Source organism: Pseudophryne corroboree, chromosome 1, assembly GCF_028390025.1.
Source record: "Pseudophryne corroboree isolate aPseCor3 chromosome 1, aPseCor3.hap2, whole genome shotgun sequence".
In the NCBI taxonomy this organism is placed as follows: Eukaryota; Metazoa; Chordata; class Amphibia; order Anura; family Myobatrachidae; genus Pseudophryne; species Pseudophryne corroboree.
In genome coordinates, this window is record NC_086444.1 from 783,819,623 (window position 1) to 783,836,182 (window position 16,560).

A 16,560-nucleotide genomic window follows, 5' to 3' on the forward strand; every position below is an offset into this window, starting at 1 on the left:
GTAAGGCTACACTCCCGAAACTTTCTGACTGTGCTTCTTCGGAACTGAATAAAGATATAACAGATGAGGAAATTGCTGCCGTCCTGAAGTCCTTTAAATCTTCTAAGGCTCCAGGGCCCGATGGCTTCTCGGCATCATATTATAAGAAATTTGCCCCCATTTTGATCCCACATCTTAGAGTATTGTTTAATGCTGTACTACATGGCACCCCATTTCCGAGCACCATGCTGGAGGCCAGAATAATAGTTATCCACAAAGAGGGCAGAGATCCTCGAGACTGCGCTAGCTATCGGCCGATATCCTTTTTGAATCTGGACATTAAGCTCTATGCCAAAATTTTAGCTACCCGTCTCAATGGTGTGCTCCCTTGGTCTCAATGGTGTGATCCATTATGATCAGGTCGGTTTTATCCCTGGCCGTCAGGCAAGGGATAACACTAGAAGAGCGGTAGACCTAATACAACAACTGAACTGCAGACACACCCCATCTATTGTCCTTTCGCTTGACGCTGAAAAGGTGTTCGACCACATATCGTGGCGCTTCATGTTTCGGACCCTGCAGGCATTTGGGATATCGGCTGAATTTTTGACGGGGGTCTCTGCTCTCTACTCCTCCCCTATAGCTAAGGTTCTTACTAATGGAGTGCTGTCCGCTCCCTTCCCATTGTCCAATGGTACGAGGCAGGGTTGCCCTCTCTCCCCCCTGGTGTTTGCCATGATCATAGAACCCCTGGCTGCTGTGATAGGGAACTCTGGTGGAATTCGGGGAGTGAAGATGGGCTCACATGAGTTTAAGATCTCACTTTTTGCAGACGACGTACTGTTGTCCCTCACTCAGCCACGGTCTTCGCTCCCCGCCTTGTATCAGATTATAGAGGATTATGGTTCCCTATCGGGATATAAAATCAATTTTGTCAAATCTGAAGCTATGTTATTACACATATCAGGGGATCTTAAACGAGCTCTACAGTCCTCCTATGACCTTCGCTGGCAAACAATTAAGATTAGGTACTTAGGAGTCTATATCACATCTCACTATAGCTCCCTATATTCTGAAAACTTCCCACGTATGTTCACTAAGATTAAATCTGATCTGGCGAGATGGAAGTCCCATATCATATCCTGGCTGGGTAGGATAGTTGCCCTCAAAATGACAGTCATGCCGCAACTTCTTTACCTCTTTCAAACTTTATCTGTCAAGGTCCCGGAGAGAGTTCTTAGGGATGCCCAGGCCTCATTTGTGAAGTTTGTATGGAACGATAAACCTCCAAGAATAGCTTTTTCAGTTCTTCGACACCCTCGTTCCGCAGGTGGCCGGGGATTCCCGGATATCAGGTTTTATTACCTGGCTAGCCACCTGAGTCAAATAGTGACCTCCTTTGTACCCCGTGGCTCTATTGCCTGGGTGGACATGGCGGCTCTATCCTTGGGGATACGTTCTTTGCCTTCGCTATGGGGTCTGGGCAAACTGTACCAGCTCACTCTGACAGACTCTCCTCCTTCTCTCAAATTCCACCTCTCTATCTGGCATTACTCCCTCATGAAATATAAATTGTCCTCCCCCTGCTCCCCTCTCTCCCCCCTCTGGGATAACCCTGCTTTTCCCGCTGGGGTTTCAACACTTCGTTTCACCCCTTGGTCTAGTGCAGGAGTTCATGTGGTGTATGATCTCTGCCTTCAAGACCGCTGGATGACGATAACCGATATCAACTGTAAGTTTCCTACTCTCTCCCCTCCCTTTTTTGAATATTTCCAGATCCGACACTTCCTATTCTCCCTACCTCAACCCGATGTTCAGCGGGATCTTACCCCCTTTGAATCTCTATGTACCAAAAAACCTATATGTAGAGGGCTAATTTCGCTAATATATTCAATGTTAGTGGGGACTTCCTCGGGCCCGCAGACTCACCATGAACGGGAGTGGGAGAGGGACTTGGGCCCCCCGCTGGACGATGCCTGTTGGGAGGAAGTACGAGAGGGCATAGCTAAAAGCTCTATCTCAACTACACTCAAGGAAACATCCTATAAACTGTATTACCGGTGGTATTACACCCCGGATAAATTGTCTAGGATGTTCCCTTCTGCCACCCCGGTTTGCTGGCGAGGATGTGGACATCGGGGAACCCTCCTCCATATTTGGTGGACCTGCCCCCGTATTGCTCACTTTTGGAATAAGGTGCTTGATTTATTGAAGTCCCTCTCTGGCCTTCCCCTCGCATTGGACCCTTGGGTATTTTTGTTGGCACGGCCGTATCCAGATCTTGACCCGCTTCTGAATAAATTGTTTTCCCATATAGTGGTGGCAGCTAAATCCTTGATAGCCAAGAACTGGAAGTCTCCCGATGCCCCTACTGTCTCTGCGCTAATTAATTACATTTGGTTTGTTGCTAACATGGAAAGGATCACTTATTATCTGCATGACTGTCCGCACAAATATGAACGCGTATGGAATCCCTGGTTGCTTAAGATGTCCCCCTCCACTTGATTCTCCAACTGCCCCTTTGTTCAGACCTTCTGGAACTGTTCGCCACGTTACGCATGGTTCCTCCCTCCGGACGCTTACCTACTGTCCCTAGCAGTCTCTCAGTTAATAGGTAGTAACTTTCTTACATGTATATTTGTATACTGTTATGTTTATACACTGCAAATGGTTATGTTTGGTATAACTTTTAACTTATGGCTTAGTTCGGCCTGGTTTGGCTCAATTGTGTCTTCCCTTTTCTCCTTCTTCTTCTCCCCTCCTCGTTTCCTCCTTTCCCTCTTCTGCTGCTCCCTTTCATTTTCGTTGCCCCCGTCTGTCGTCCCCCATAGTGGGACCCCCCCGCTTCTTACCTGTTGAATTTATTCTTGAAAAATATGTAGGAGAGCTTTTTGGACTGTGTTGTACATCTAACTATATTTTGTTCACTTGATTGATTCTATTACAAATAAAGAGTTTAAAAAAATAAAAAATAAAGGCACACTGCTCCTGTATGCTGTGAAATATAGGGGTGCTGATGTCTTAATAACATTACAATGGCACTGTCTGCTATAAAAGTTTGGGCGCAGTTAAAAATTAATAGCACACTGCTCCTGTATGCTGTGAAATATAGGGGTGCTGATGTCTTAATAACATTACACTGGCCCTGTCTGCTATAAAAGTTTGGGTGCAGTTAAAAATGAAAAACACACTACACCTGTATGCTGTGAAATATAGCGGTGCTAATGTCTTAACATTACTCTGGCCATGTCTGCTATAAAAGTTTGGGTGCATTTAAAAATTAAAAGCACAATGTTCTCGTATGCTGTGAAATATAGGGGTGCTGATGTCTTAACATTACACTGGCCCTGTATGTTGTATATATTCAGGGGTGCTACTGCTGTTAAAATAACATTACACTGGCCCTGTCTGCTATAAAAGTTTGGGTGCAGTTAAAAATTAAAAGCACACTCTTCCTATATGCTGTGAAAAAAAGGGGTGCTGATCTCTTAATAACATTACGCTGGCCCTGTCTGCTATAAAAGTTTGGGTGCTGTTAAAAATTAAAAGCACACTGCTCCTGTATGCAGTGAAATATAGGGGTGCTGATGTCTTAATAACATTACACTGGCCCCGTCTGCTATAAAAGTTTGGGTGCAGTTAAAAATGAAAAACACTCTTCTCCTGTATGCTGTGAAATATAGGGGTGGTGATGTCTTAATAACATTACACTGGCCATGTCTGCTATAAAAGTTTGGGTGCAGTTAAAAATGTAATGCACACCGATCCCGTATGTTGTGAAATGTAGGGGTGCTGATGTCTTAATAACATTACACTGGCCATGTCTGCTATAAAAGTTTGGGTGCAGTTAAAAATTAAAAGCACACTGCTCCTGTATGCAGTGAAATATAGGGGTGCTGATGTCTTAATAACATTACACTGGCCCTGTCTGCTATAAAAGTTTGGGTGCAGTTAAAAATTAAAAGCACACTGTTCCCATATGCTGTGATATATAGGGGTGCTGATGTCTTAATAACATTACACTGGCCCTGTATGTTGTATATATTCAGGGGTTCTACTGCTGTTAAAATAACATTACAGTGGCCCTGTCTGCTATAAATGTTTGGGAGCAGTTAAAAATTAAAGGCACACTGCTCCTGTATGCTGTGAAATATAGGAGTGCTGATGTCTTAATAACATTACAATGGCACCGTCTGCTATAAAAGTGTGGGTGCAGTTAAAAATTAAAAGCACACTGCTCCTGTATGCAGTGAAATATAGGAGTGCTGATGTCTTAATAACATTACACTGGCCCTGTCTGCTAAAAAAGTCTGGGTGCAGTTAAAAAAGAAAAACACACTTCTCCTGTATGCTGTGAAATATAGCGGTGCTAATGTCTTAACATTACTCTGGCCATGTCTGCTATAAAAGTTTGGGTGCAGTTAAAAATGTAATGCACACCGTTACCGTATGTTGTGAAATATAGGGGTGGTGATGTCTTAATAACATTACAGTGGCCATGGCTGCTATAAAAGTTTGGGTGCAGTTAAAAATTAAAAGCACACTGCTCCTGTATGCTGTGAAATATTGGGGTGCTGATATCTTAATAACATTACACTGGCCCTGTCTGCTATAAAAGTTTGGGTGCAGTTAAAAATGAAAAACACTCTTCTCCTGTATGCTGTGAAATATAGGGGTGCTGATGTCTTAATAACATTACTCTGGCCATGTCTGCTATAAACGTTTGGGTGCAGTTAAAACTTAAATGCACACTGTTCCCATATGCTGTGATATATAGGGGTGCTGATGTCTTAATAACATTACACTGGCCCTGTATGTTGTATATATTAAGGGGTTCTACTGCTGTTAAAATAACATTATACTGGCCCTGTCTGCTATAAATGTTTGGGAGCAGTTAAAAATTAAAGGCACACTGCTCCTGTATGCAGTGAAATATAGGGTTGCTGATGTCTTAACAACATTATACTGGCCCTGTCTGCTATAAAAGTTTGGGTGCAGTTAAAAATTAAAAGCACACTCTTCCTATATGTTGTGAAATATAGGAGTGCTGATGTCTTAATAACATTACACTGGCCATGTCGGCTATAAAAGTTTGGGTGCAGTTAAAAATGAAAAACACACTTCTCCTGTATGCTGTGAAATATAGGGTGCTGATGTCTTAATAACATTACACTGGCCATGTCTGCTATAAAAGTTTGGGTGCTGTTAAAAATTAAAAGCACACTGCTCCTGTATGCAGTGAAATATAGGGGTGTTGATGTCTTAATAACATTACACTGGCCCTGTCTGCTATAAAAGTTTGGGTGCAGTTAAAAATGAAAAACACACTTCTCCTGTATGCTGTGAAATATAGGGGTGCTGATGTCTTAATAACATTACTCTGGCCATGTCTGCTATAAAAGTTTGGGTGCAGTTAAAAATTAAAAGCACACTGTTCCCGTATGCTGTGAAATGTAGGGGTGCTGATGTCTTAATAACATTACACTGGTCCTGTTTGTTGTATATATTCAGGGGTGCTACTGCTGTTAAAATAACATTACACTGGCCCTGTCTGCTATAAATGTTTCGGAGCAGTTAAAAATTAAAGGAACACTGCTTCTGTATGCTGTGAAATATAGGGGTGCTGATGTCTTAATAACATTACAATGGCACTGTCTGCTATAAAAGTTTTGGTGCAGTTAAAAATTAAAAGCACACTGCTCCTGTATGCAGTGAAATAAAGGGGTGCTGATCTCTTAATAACATTACACTGGCCCTGTCTGCTATAAAAGTTTGGGTGCAGTTAAAAATTAAAAGCACACTGCTCCTGTATGCTGTGAAATATAGGGGTGCTGATGTCTTAATAATATTACACTGGCCCTGTCTGCTATAAAAGTTTGGGTGCAGTTAAAAATTAAAAGCACACTGCTCCTGTATGCTGTGAAATATAGGGGTGCTGATGTCTTAATAATATTACACTGGCCCTGTCTGCTATAAAAGTTAAGGTGCAGTTAAAAATTAAAAGCACACTGTTCCTATAGGCTGTGAAATATAGGCGTGCTGATGTCTTAATAACATTACACTAGCCATGTCTGCTATAAAAGTTTGGGTGCTGTTAAAAATTAAAAGCACACTGCTCCTGTATTCAGTGAAATATAGGGGTGCTGATGTCTTAATAACATTACACTGGCCCTGTCTGCTATAAAAGTTTGTTTGCAGTTAATAATTAAAGGCACACTGCTCCTGTATGCTGTGAAATATAGGGGTGCTGATGTCTTAATAACATTATTATTATTATTATTATTATCATCATTATTATCCTTTATTTATATGGCGCCACAAGGGTTCCGCAGCGCCCAATTACAGAGTACATAAACAAATAATCAAACAAGAAAATAGCAACTTACAGTTGATGACAGTATAGGACAAGTACAGGATAAATAAAGATAGTTACATCAGCAGATGACACTGGAATAAGTTTCAGGTGGCAGAAGACTGATGGATTTGGTGCAGTTGAAGATTATTAAAGTAAGAAAGGATAAGCACATGAGGGAAGAGAGCCCTGCTCGTGAGAGCTTACATTCTAAAGGGGAGGGGTAGACAGACAGTGGTGACACAGACGGGGTACATAGAGAGCGTAGAACAGAGGGTTAGGATGAGATTTGGCTGGGTTTGGTGAAGAAGTGGGTCTTGAGAGCCCGTTTGAAGTTTTGTAGAGAGGTGGAGAGTCTGAGTGGGAGAGGTAGGGAATTCCAGAGAAGTGGTGCAGCACATGAAAAATTTTGGAGGTAGGAGTGGGAGAAAGTAATCCGTAGGCAGGAGAGTCGGCGTGCATTAGCAGAGCGAAGAGGACGGGTGGGAGTGTAAAGGGAGATAAGGTCAGAGATGTAGATGGGAGAGGAGTGGGAGAGGGCTTTGTAAGCGAGTGTGAGAAGCTTGAAATGAATTCTGAAAGGGAAGGGGAGCCAGTGAAGGTCTAGTAAGAGAGGGGAGGGGGACGTAGTGCGTTTGGTGAGGAATATGAGCCGGGCAGCAGCATTGAGGATAGATTGGAGTGGAGAGAGGTATTTGTCAGGAATGCCAGTCAGGAGCAGATTACAGTAGTCCAGTCTGGAGATGACCAGTAAGTGGATAAGAATCTTAGTAGCATCCTGAGTCAGAAAGGGTCTGATCCTGGAAATATTTTTTAGATGAAAATGGCAGGTTTGTGAGAGGTGCTGAATGTGTTGTTTGAAGGAGAGGGAGGAGTCAAGGATTACTCCAAGACAGCGCACTTGGGGGCTAGAGGAGATAGTAGTGCCATCAATAGATAATGAGATTGTAGGAGGTGAGGTTATGCGGGAGGGAGGGAAGATGATCAGCTCGGTCTTAGACATGTTAAGTTTAAGAAAGCGCTGGGACATCCAGGAAGAGGTAGCAGAGAGACAGTTGGAGATACAAGTGAGGAGAGCAGGGGAGAGGTCTGGAGAGGAAACATAGATTTGAGTGTCATCAGCATAGAGATGATATTGGAAACCAAAAGAACTAATGAGCTTACCTAGTGAGGACGTATAGAGAGAGAAGAGAAGAGGACCAAGGATAGAACCTTGGGGTACCCCTACAGTTAGTGGAAGTGAGGGGGAGGTGGAGTCATGAGAGGAGACAGAGAAAGAACGGTCAGAAAGGTAGGCGGACAGCCAAGAGAGGGCAGTGTCATGCAGACCAATGGAGTGAAGAATTTACAGTAGGAGAGGATGGTCCACAGTGTCAAAAGCAGCAGAGAGATCAAGTAGAATAAGTATAGAGTAGTGTCCCTTAGATTTAGCAGCATGGAGGTCATTGCATACTTTTGTAAGGGCAGTTTCAGTGGAGTGGAGAGGACGGAAGCCAGACTGGAATGGGTCAAGCAGTGAGTGTGAGGAAAGAAAGGAAGTAAGGCGGTTGTAGACAATACGCTCAAGGAGTTTGGAGGCAAAAGGGAGAAGAGAGATGGGTCGGTAGTTGGAGAGAGTGTTTGGATCAAGTGTAGGTTTTTTAAGAATATGAGAGATGAGTGCATGCTTGAAGGCAGAGGGGACAGTGCCTGATGAGAGGGATAGATTGAGAAGGTGGGAAAGATGGGAACAAGCAGAAGGAGAGAGGTAGCGGAGGAGGCGGGAGGGGATAGGGTCAAGTAGGGAGGTGGTGAGGGGACAGGAACGAATGAGGTTCATGACTTCCTCTCCAGATGCATGGGAGAAAGATGTCAGAGTAGGTGCGAGGGATGGGGAGGGTTGGTAAGGGATGGGAGAAAGCTGGTTACTGATGGTCTGGTGTGATGTGATGTCTTGACATATGGAGTCAATTTTGGATGTGAAGTAAGTGGCAAAGTCAAGAGCAGAGAGTGAGGAAGGGAGACGAGGTGGAGGTGGGCAGAGGAGTGAGTTGAGAGTGACAAAGAGGTGCCGGGGGTTGGAAGACTGAGAGGAGATGAGGTTCTTGAAGTATGACTGTTTAGCAAGAGAAAGGGCAGCACTGAAGGATGAGAGCATAAGTTTGAAATGGAGGAAGTCTGCCTTAGAGTGTGATTTCCTCCAGTGTCGCTCAGCCGTACGTGAGCATTTTTGCAGATATCTGGTGCATTTGGTGTGCCAGGGTTGAGGTGTTAATTTGCGAGGGTGAATAGTGGTTGGTGGAGCAACAGAGTCAAGAGCAGAAGTAAGGGATGCATTGTATGTGGAATTGCTTGTTCAGGGCAAGAGAGAGAGAGAGAAAATAGGAGAGAGAAGTGAATCAAACAGGGAGGAAAGGAATGTGGTGTCAATAGCTTCAATGTTACGCTTAGTGATGGTAGCCTTAGGAGGTAGAGATGGGGAACTCGAGAGAGATAGGTTAAAGGAGAGCAGGTGGTGGTCAGAGAGGGGAAATGGGGAGTTGGAAAAATCAGAAATATCACAGCGGTGAGTGAAGACCAGATCCAGTGAGCTCCCATTAACATGGGAGGGTGAGGAGGTCCACTAGGAGAGACCAAGTGAAGAGGTGAGGTTAAGGAGTTTAGAGGCAGGGGATTGTGTGGGGATGTCAATAGGGATTTTGAAATAGCCTACGATAATGGAGGGAATGTCAGAAGAGAGGAAGCCAGGAAGCAAAGTTGTCGATGAATTTGGAAGCAGTGCCAGGGGGGCGGTAAATGACAGCTACTCTAAGATGGACTGGTTGGAAGAGGCGTATGGCATGGACCTCAAATGTAGAGAATGTAAGGGATGGTTCTGGTGGTATGAGTCGGTAGGAGTAACTAGAAGCTAAAAGGACCCCAACACCACCCCCATGGCGACCCCCAGGTCAGGGTGTGTGTGTGAATGTGTGGCCCCCAGCCGAGAGAGCAGCAGGAGAAGTAGTGTCAGAGGGCATAATCCAAGTTTCAGTAATGGCTAGTAGGTGTAGGGAGTTGGAAATGAAAAGGTCATGAGTGGGGACCAGTTTGTTACAAACAGATCTGGCATTCCAGAGGGCACAGGATAGGGGGTATGAGATTTTCAGGGTTGCTGTAGCGATGAGGAGAGATTAACTTTGAGGGCAGGGATGATGAGAGAGTAGTGATGGTGCGGGTGCCTGAGCTAGGAGGGGAAACTGCAGGAGGTGGGCAGGGAGGGAGGTCAGTGTGATGTGGATGGGGGTGTGACAGGGAAGGGAGAGAGGGAGCAAGGCTGAGTTGTGGGGTAGCAGGACCATGGGGCAGAGGTAAATGACAGTGGTGTAGCAGGAAAGGAGGGGGAAGGAAACAGAGGGATGGAGGGGATACAAAGGAGGGGAGAGAGGAGGAGGTGTAGGAGACTAGGGGGGGTAGGATAAAGATACATCATTAGGTAGACACTGAGTGATGTGGGGAGTATAAGAATGCCTTGACATAGTGTTAAGTAGGTAAATAGGTTGAGGGAAAGTGGAAGTAGGAGAGGAGACTGTAAGGGAATCAGAGCAGAAGAATTGCAGAAATACAGGTGAGAAAAGTAGTGTAGGCTCAATGGGTGTAGATTTAGTCTGAAATGATTCAAAAGCGTAGATAAAGTGGGTGCAGAAATGTATTTGGGCTGTAAGAAATAAAAAGGATTGTGAGAGGGTTAAGAAGCAATGGTAATTCTGTTAGATTTTGTAAGTGTTTGTAGGTGAGAAGATGAACTCACAATTGTCCCAAAGAAGATCTTTGTGATCCTGATTATGGGGGTAATTCCAAGTTGATCGCAGCAGGAATTTAGTTAGCAATTGGGCAAAACCATGTGCACTGCAGGGGAGGCAGATATAACATGTGCAGAGAGAGTTAGATTTGGGTGGGTTATTTTATTTCTGTGCAGGGTAAATACTGGCTGCTTTATTTTTACACTGCAAATTAGATTGCAGATTGAACACACCCCACCCAAATCTAACTCTCTCTGCACATGTTATATCTGCCTCCCCTGCAGTGCACATGGTTTTGCCCAATTGCTAACTAAATTCTTGCTGCGATCAACTTGAAATTACCCCCTATGTTCGTTTCTGCAAATGGGTTGCATAGTGTTCACAGAGTGAAAGTTGGAGGGTCATAAATTTGCATATGCAGTTGATATTGATAAGTAGTTCATCTGTTGTTGTTGTTTGAAGTTTTCTTTCAGTTTTTCGTCCAGTTTAAGTCCAGGCTAAGTCCAGGCTTTGATATTAAAGTTATATATCTGCTCCCTTTGAGCCTCCTCCCTTAGAGTCCTACACCCTGGATCAATCAGCCAGGCTTAATCAGACTGCTATACTCTAATATGAACTAACATTAACATGTGTAAGGTATAGGTTCACTGATTAAAACCCCACCCATTGCCCAACACCCACTGGTGGGCAATAAAGCAAAAACAAAAATAATGATATGGGAGGAGGACATCCCAAATTCCCCAAATATCTAACAATTAAACAGGCTAAATTCTGCACACAACAATAACTCCAGATTACCTAAGCAAACAGACACTGCAGAGTATAGCATCCTAGCTCAATGTGCATCTGCTGAGAGTTGTAGTAATTGTTTTGATTACCTAAGCAAACAGACACTGCAGAGTATAGTATCCTAGCTCAATGTGCATCTGCTGAGAGTTGTAGTTACACTGGCCCTTTCTGCTATAAAAGTTTGGGTGCAGTTAAAAATTAAAAGCACACTGCTCCTGTATGCAGTGAAATAAAGGGGTGCTGATGTCTTAATAACATTACACTGGCCCTGTCTGCTATAAAAGTTTGGGTTCAGTTAAAAATTAAAAGCACACATTTCCTATATGCTGTGAAATATAGGAGTGCTGATGTCTTAATAACATTACACTGGCCATGTCTGCTATAAAAGTGTGGGTGCTGTTAAAAATTAAAAGCACACTGCTCCTGTATGCAGTGAATATAGGGGTGCTGCTGTCTTTATAACATTACACTGGCCTTGTCTGCTATAAAAGTTTGGGTGCAGTTAAAAATTAAAAGCACACTGTTCCCGTATGCTGTGAAATATAGGGGTGCTGATGTCTTAATAACATTACACTGGCCCTGTATGTTGTACATATTCAGGGGTGCTACTGCTGTTAAAATAACATTACACTGGCCCTGTCTGCTAAAAATGTTTGGGAGCAGTTAAAAATTAAAGGCACAAATATCCTGTATGCTGTGAAATATAGGGGTGCTGATGTCTTAATAATATTACAATGGCACTGTCTGCTATAAAAGTTTCGGTGCAGTTAAAAATTAAAAGCACACTGCTCCTGTATGCTGTGAAATATAGGGGTGCTGATGTCCTAATAACATTACACTGGCCCTGTCTGCTATAAAAGTTTGGGTGCAGTTAAAAATTAAAAGCACCCTGCTCCTGCATGCTGTGAAATATAGGGGTGCTGATGTCTTAATAACATTACACTAGCCATGTCTGCTATAAAAGTTTGGGTGCTGTTAAAAATTAAAAGCACACTGCTCCTGTATGCAGTGAAATATAGGGGTGCTGATGTCCTAATAACATTACACTGGCCCTGTCTGCTATAAAAGTTTGGGTGCAGTTAAAAATGAAAAACACACTTCTCCTGTATGCTGTCAAATATAGGGGTGCTGATGTCTTAATAACATTACACTGGCCATGTCTGCTATAAAAGTTTGGGTGCAGTTAAAAATTAAAAGCACACTGCTCCTGTATGCAGTGAAATATAGGGGTGCTGATGTCTTAATTACATTACACTGGCCCTGTCTGCTATAAAAGTTTGGGTGCAGTTAAAAATGAAAAACACACTTCTCCTGTATGCTGTGAAATATAGGGGTGGTGATGTCTTAACATTACACTGGCCATGTCTGCTATAAAAGTTTGGGTGCAGTTAAAAATTAAAAGCACACTGCTCCTGTATGCTGTGAAATATTTGGGGTGCTGATGTCTTAATAACATTACACTGGCACTGTATGTTGTATATATTCAGGGGTGCTACTGCTGTTAAAATAACATTACACTGGCCCTGTCTGCTATAAATGTTTGGGACCAGTTAAAAATTAAAGGCACACTGCTCCTGTATGCTGTGAAATATAGGGGTGCTGATGTCTTAATAATATTACAATGGCACTGTCTGCTATAAAAGTTTGGGTGCAGTTAAAAATTAAAAGCACACTGCTCCTGTATGAAGTGAAATATAGGGGTGCTGATGTCTTAATAACATTACCCTGGCCCTGTATGTTGTATATATTCAGGGGTGCTACTGCTGTTAGAATAACATTACACTGGTCCTGTTTGCTGTAAGAATACAGGGTCACTGTGAAAATAAAGAGGTACTGTTCTGTGTGCTGTAATAATAAAGGGGTGCTGTCCTGTACAATGGAGAACAATAGGAAAAAATAGTGGAAGATCAGGAACCACTTCCAGTTCCTAGTACTAGTGCAGAAGCTGCTGCTGCCACCAGTCATGACACTGACAATGCAATTCCATCAACATCGTCTGCTAAGGCCGATGCCCAATGTCAAAAGGGTGTGTAAAATCCAAGAAGCAAAAATTAATTATCAGAATAAAAAGAAATTTTCTGATGAGAAACATAAAATTGACAATACTGTATGCCAGTCACTACACAAAGTGGCAAGGAAAGGCTAAGGCCTTGGCCTATGTTCATGACTGGTGGCTCAGCTTCTCATGCTTAGATTAGCCATCCAGCAACCTAATTGTACATCTTTTTTTCCTTGCATGATGTGCTGTTTGGGGCCTAGGTTTTAAATCTGCCATCCTGTCTGACACTGCAGTGCCACTCCTAGATGGGCCAGGTGTTTGTGCCGCACACTTGTGTTGCTTAGCTTAGCCATCCAGCTACCTCATTGCACCTCTTTTACTTCTTTGCATGATGTGCTGTTTGGTGCCTATTTATTAAAACTGTCATCCTGTCTGACACTGCATTGCCACTCCTAGATGGGCCAGGTGTTTGTGCCGCACACTTGTGTCGCTTAGCTTAGCCATCCAGCTACTGTACCTCATTGCACCTCTTTTTCTTCTTTGCATGATGAGCTGTTTGGGGCCTAGTTTTTAAAAGCGCCATTCTCTCTGCCACTGCAGTGCCACTCCTAGATGGGCCAGGTGTTTGTGCCATCCTCTTGTGTCGCTTAGCTTAGTCATCAAGCTACCTCGTGCAAGCTTTTGGCCTAAAAACAATATTGTGAGGTTTGAGGTGTTCAGAATAGACTGGAAATGAGTGGAAATGAATGGTATTGAGGTTAATAATACTGTATGATCAAAATTACCCCAAAATTCTGTGATTTTAGCAGCTTTTTACCTTCCGCACTGTATTTGACCTGCGCTGTTTCCAACCCACACTGTATCCAACCAACACTGTATGCAACCTGCGCTGTATCCAACCCACATTGAGTCCGACCTGCGCTGTATACAACCCACACTGTATTTGATCTGCACTGTAACCTGCACTTTATCCAGTCCACGCTGTATCTGACCCACAACATATACAACTTACAGTGTATGCGACCCATACTGTATCTGACCTGCACTTTATTTTGCACTGTATCCGACGTGCACTGTGTCTGACCTTGCACTGTAGCCAACCCTCACTGCATGCAACACACACTGTATCCAACCTGCACTGTAGCCTACACTGTATCCAACCCACACTCTGACTTGCACTGTATCCACCCTGAATCGTATCCCGCACTGTATCTGACCTGCACTGTATCCAACATTGCGCTGTAGCCAACACGCACTATATCCAACCCGCACCCGACCTGCACTGTATCCAACCTGCATTGTGTGCGATCTGCACTATATACAACCCGCAATGAATTCCATCTTCACTGTATCCAACCCGCTTTGTATCTAACCTGCACTGTAATCCGCACAGTGTGTGAACAGCACTGTATCCGACCAGCACTGTAACCTGATCAATATTTAACTGTGTGTCCCAAAGTATTCCACACTGTACTACGCAGGTACTGAATGCTGTTTTTTTGTGATTGGGGAGAATTCGGGGAGCTGCTCGACAAAATGGCTGATCGGGGCTTTACATGGGCACAGGGTGCCAGTCATCAGTGACCTAGGCCCCCAGGAGGGAGGTATAGATTGGGCACTGAGAATAGACATGTGCTGGGGATGGGTGTGGATCATTAGCTCAACAGAGTCTAGGTCGACAATGTTTAGGTTGACCACTATAGGTCGACAGTCACTAGGTCGACAGGGTTGGAAGGTCGACAGGGTTTCTAGGTTGACATGTGCTAGGTCGACAGGTCAAAAGGTCGATATGAGGGTTTTTTTTGTGTCATTTTCTTAGTAGAGTGACCGAGATTACTGTTCCAATCGTTGTCCACATGGATCGTTAAGAATGAAAAAGTAAAAAAAAAGTTAAAAAAAAAAACATGTCGACCTTTTGACCTGTCGACCTAGCACATGTCGACCTAGAAACCCTGTCGACCTTCCAACCCTGTCAACCTAGTGACTGTCGACATATAGTGGTCGACCTAAACATTGTCGACCTAGACAGTGTCTATCTTCCGACCGGATCCCCTGGGGGCATGCACACTTGTGTAGGGGGCATCAATGTTCGCTGTTGCTATTTTACACATGGTTTAGTTTTTTTTCTTTGCTGTTTGGTAACTACTTTAGAGCAATGATATTGTACACACGACATACTTGCCTACCTGACCCTCTCCATGAGGGAGAAAATGCTCTGTTCCTGGACTTTCCTGGTAATGTATGATTGCCATCACCTGTGGTGAGCTAGTTAATTGATAAGAAAGGTGTTTCACCACAGGTGATGGCAATCATACATTACCAGGAAAGTCCAGGAACAGAGCATTTTCTCCCTCATGGAGAGGGTCAGGTAGGCAAGTATGACACAATTCTCAGGAAATTTCAGTGTTGGATTGTTTTCTATTGATAGTACTTGTGAGTTGGTTTGATTGGTTATTGCTAACACAGTACTAATTTGTAAAACATTTTTAACAGAAATAACTGCTGTGTGTTTGTGCCGCTGCTCTGTTGCTTAGTTTAGCCAGCCAGGCTTTGGCCTAGGGGGGTCATTCCGAGTTGATCGCTCGCTAGCTACTTTTAGCAGCCATGCAAATGCATAGTCGCCGCCCATGGGGGAGTGTATTTTCGCTTTGCAAGTGTGCAAACGCCTGTGCAGCCAAGCTCTGATGCAGTTTAAGAATTTTGTCTGTGCATTTGTTATTAGTAGCCATGTCCAGACTGTACAAAATAAATGACAAGTTTAAAGTTGAAATTACCTGTTTGGGGATGTTGCTCAGTGTTTGATATATATATATAGATATATATATATATATATATATATATATATATATATATATATATATATATATTTTTTTTTTTACTAATCAGGAATCACACTGTGTCCTTTATACCATGAATACACCTCCCTAAATGTAAAGATATAGTACACCTGACCACAATGACCAAATGATCAAAGGAGGTAAACACCAGAGAGCATGCAATAATAAACTATGTTTCACTTGCAACTTCCCCACACATGCAATGCCAATTACAAGCCAATCATTACATCAAAAAACATACATGAGTTTGCATAAGAGAGAGCTGTAGTGAGCAGATTGGGGATGTCTTTTCATAGTGTAAAAAGACAGATAACATTGGTACAGGTGAGAATTCAGATGGTTTTGGTAAGCTATAGCCATAAATGAGTAGTTGTGGATGAAGTGGAAAGGTCTAGCAGCGTTCCTACCACAGATTTAAGTTATAAGTATGGGTTACTCAGGCTGGAGTAGTTTGATGTGTAGAGGAACTGGACTCACATTTGTTTGAAAGCTGTCCTTTAGTGGTCCAGATTGTGGATAGGTTGTTGTCCTTCTGTTTAACGTCGAAATTATTTTTAAATTTGTAGTTATCCTTTGAAGTAATGGCTCACAAGCCTACGGCCTAAGCCTTCCTCATGCTCTTTAAGTAATGGACCAAGCATGTGAATACACTGATTACACCCAAACTCTAATGAACCCTCCCCCAGCAATGACTAGTAATAAAAGTTTTAAGAAAACAAGTGAACAAACCAACCGAGATTTATCACAGTCATGCCCTCATGCCTATACTCAGGAGATAACATTCCAATTTATCAATAGCAACCCATCATGTGCATAAGCAATCTAATATAAAAGCAGATGCCTTAT

At 43.2% G+C, this 16,560-nt stretch overlaps 1 long non-coding RNA gene across 2 annotated transcripts in view; it reads right to left on the reverse strand.

Moving 5' to 3' along the window:
- The window catches only part of LOC134945199 (uncharacterized), a 47,819-nt gene extending 31,497 nt beyond the window's left edge, over positions 1–16,322 (reverse strand). For both annotated transcript variants that reach the window (XR_010182080.1, XR_010182075.1), the window contains exon 1: positions 16,192–16,322. This is a non-coding gene — a long non-coding RNA (uncharacterized LOC134945199). The remainder of the gene's footprint in view (positions 1–16,191) is intronic.
- Positions 16,323–16,560: the final 238 nt, after the last annotated feature.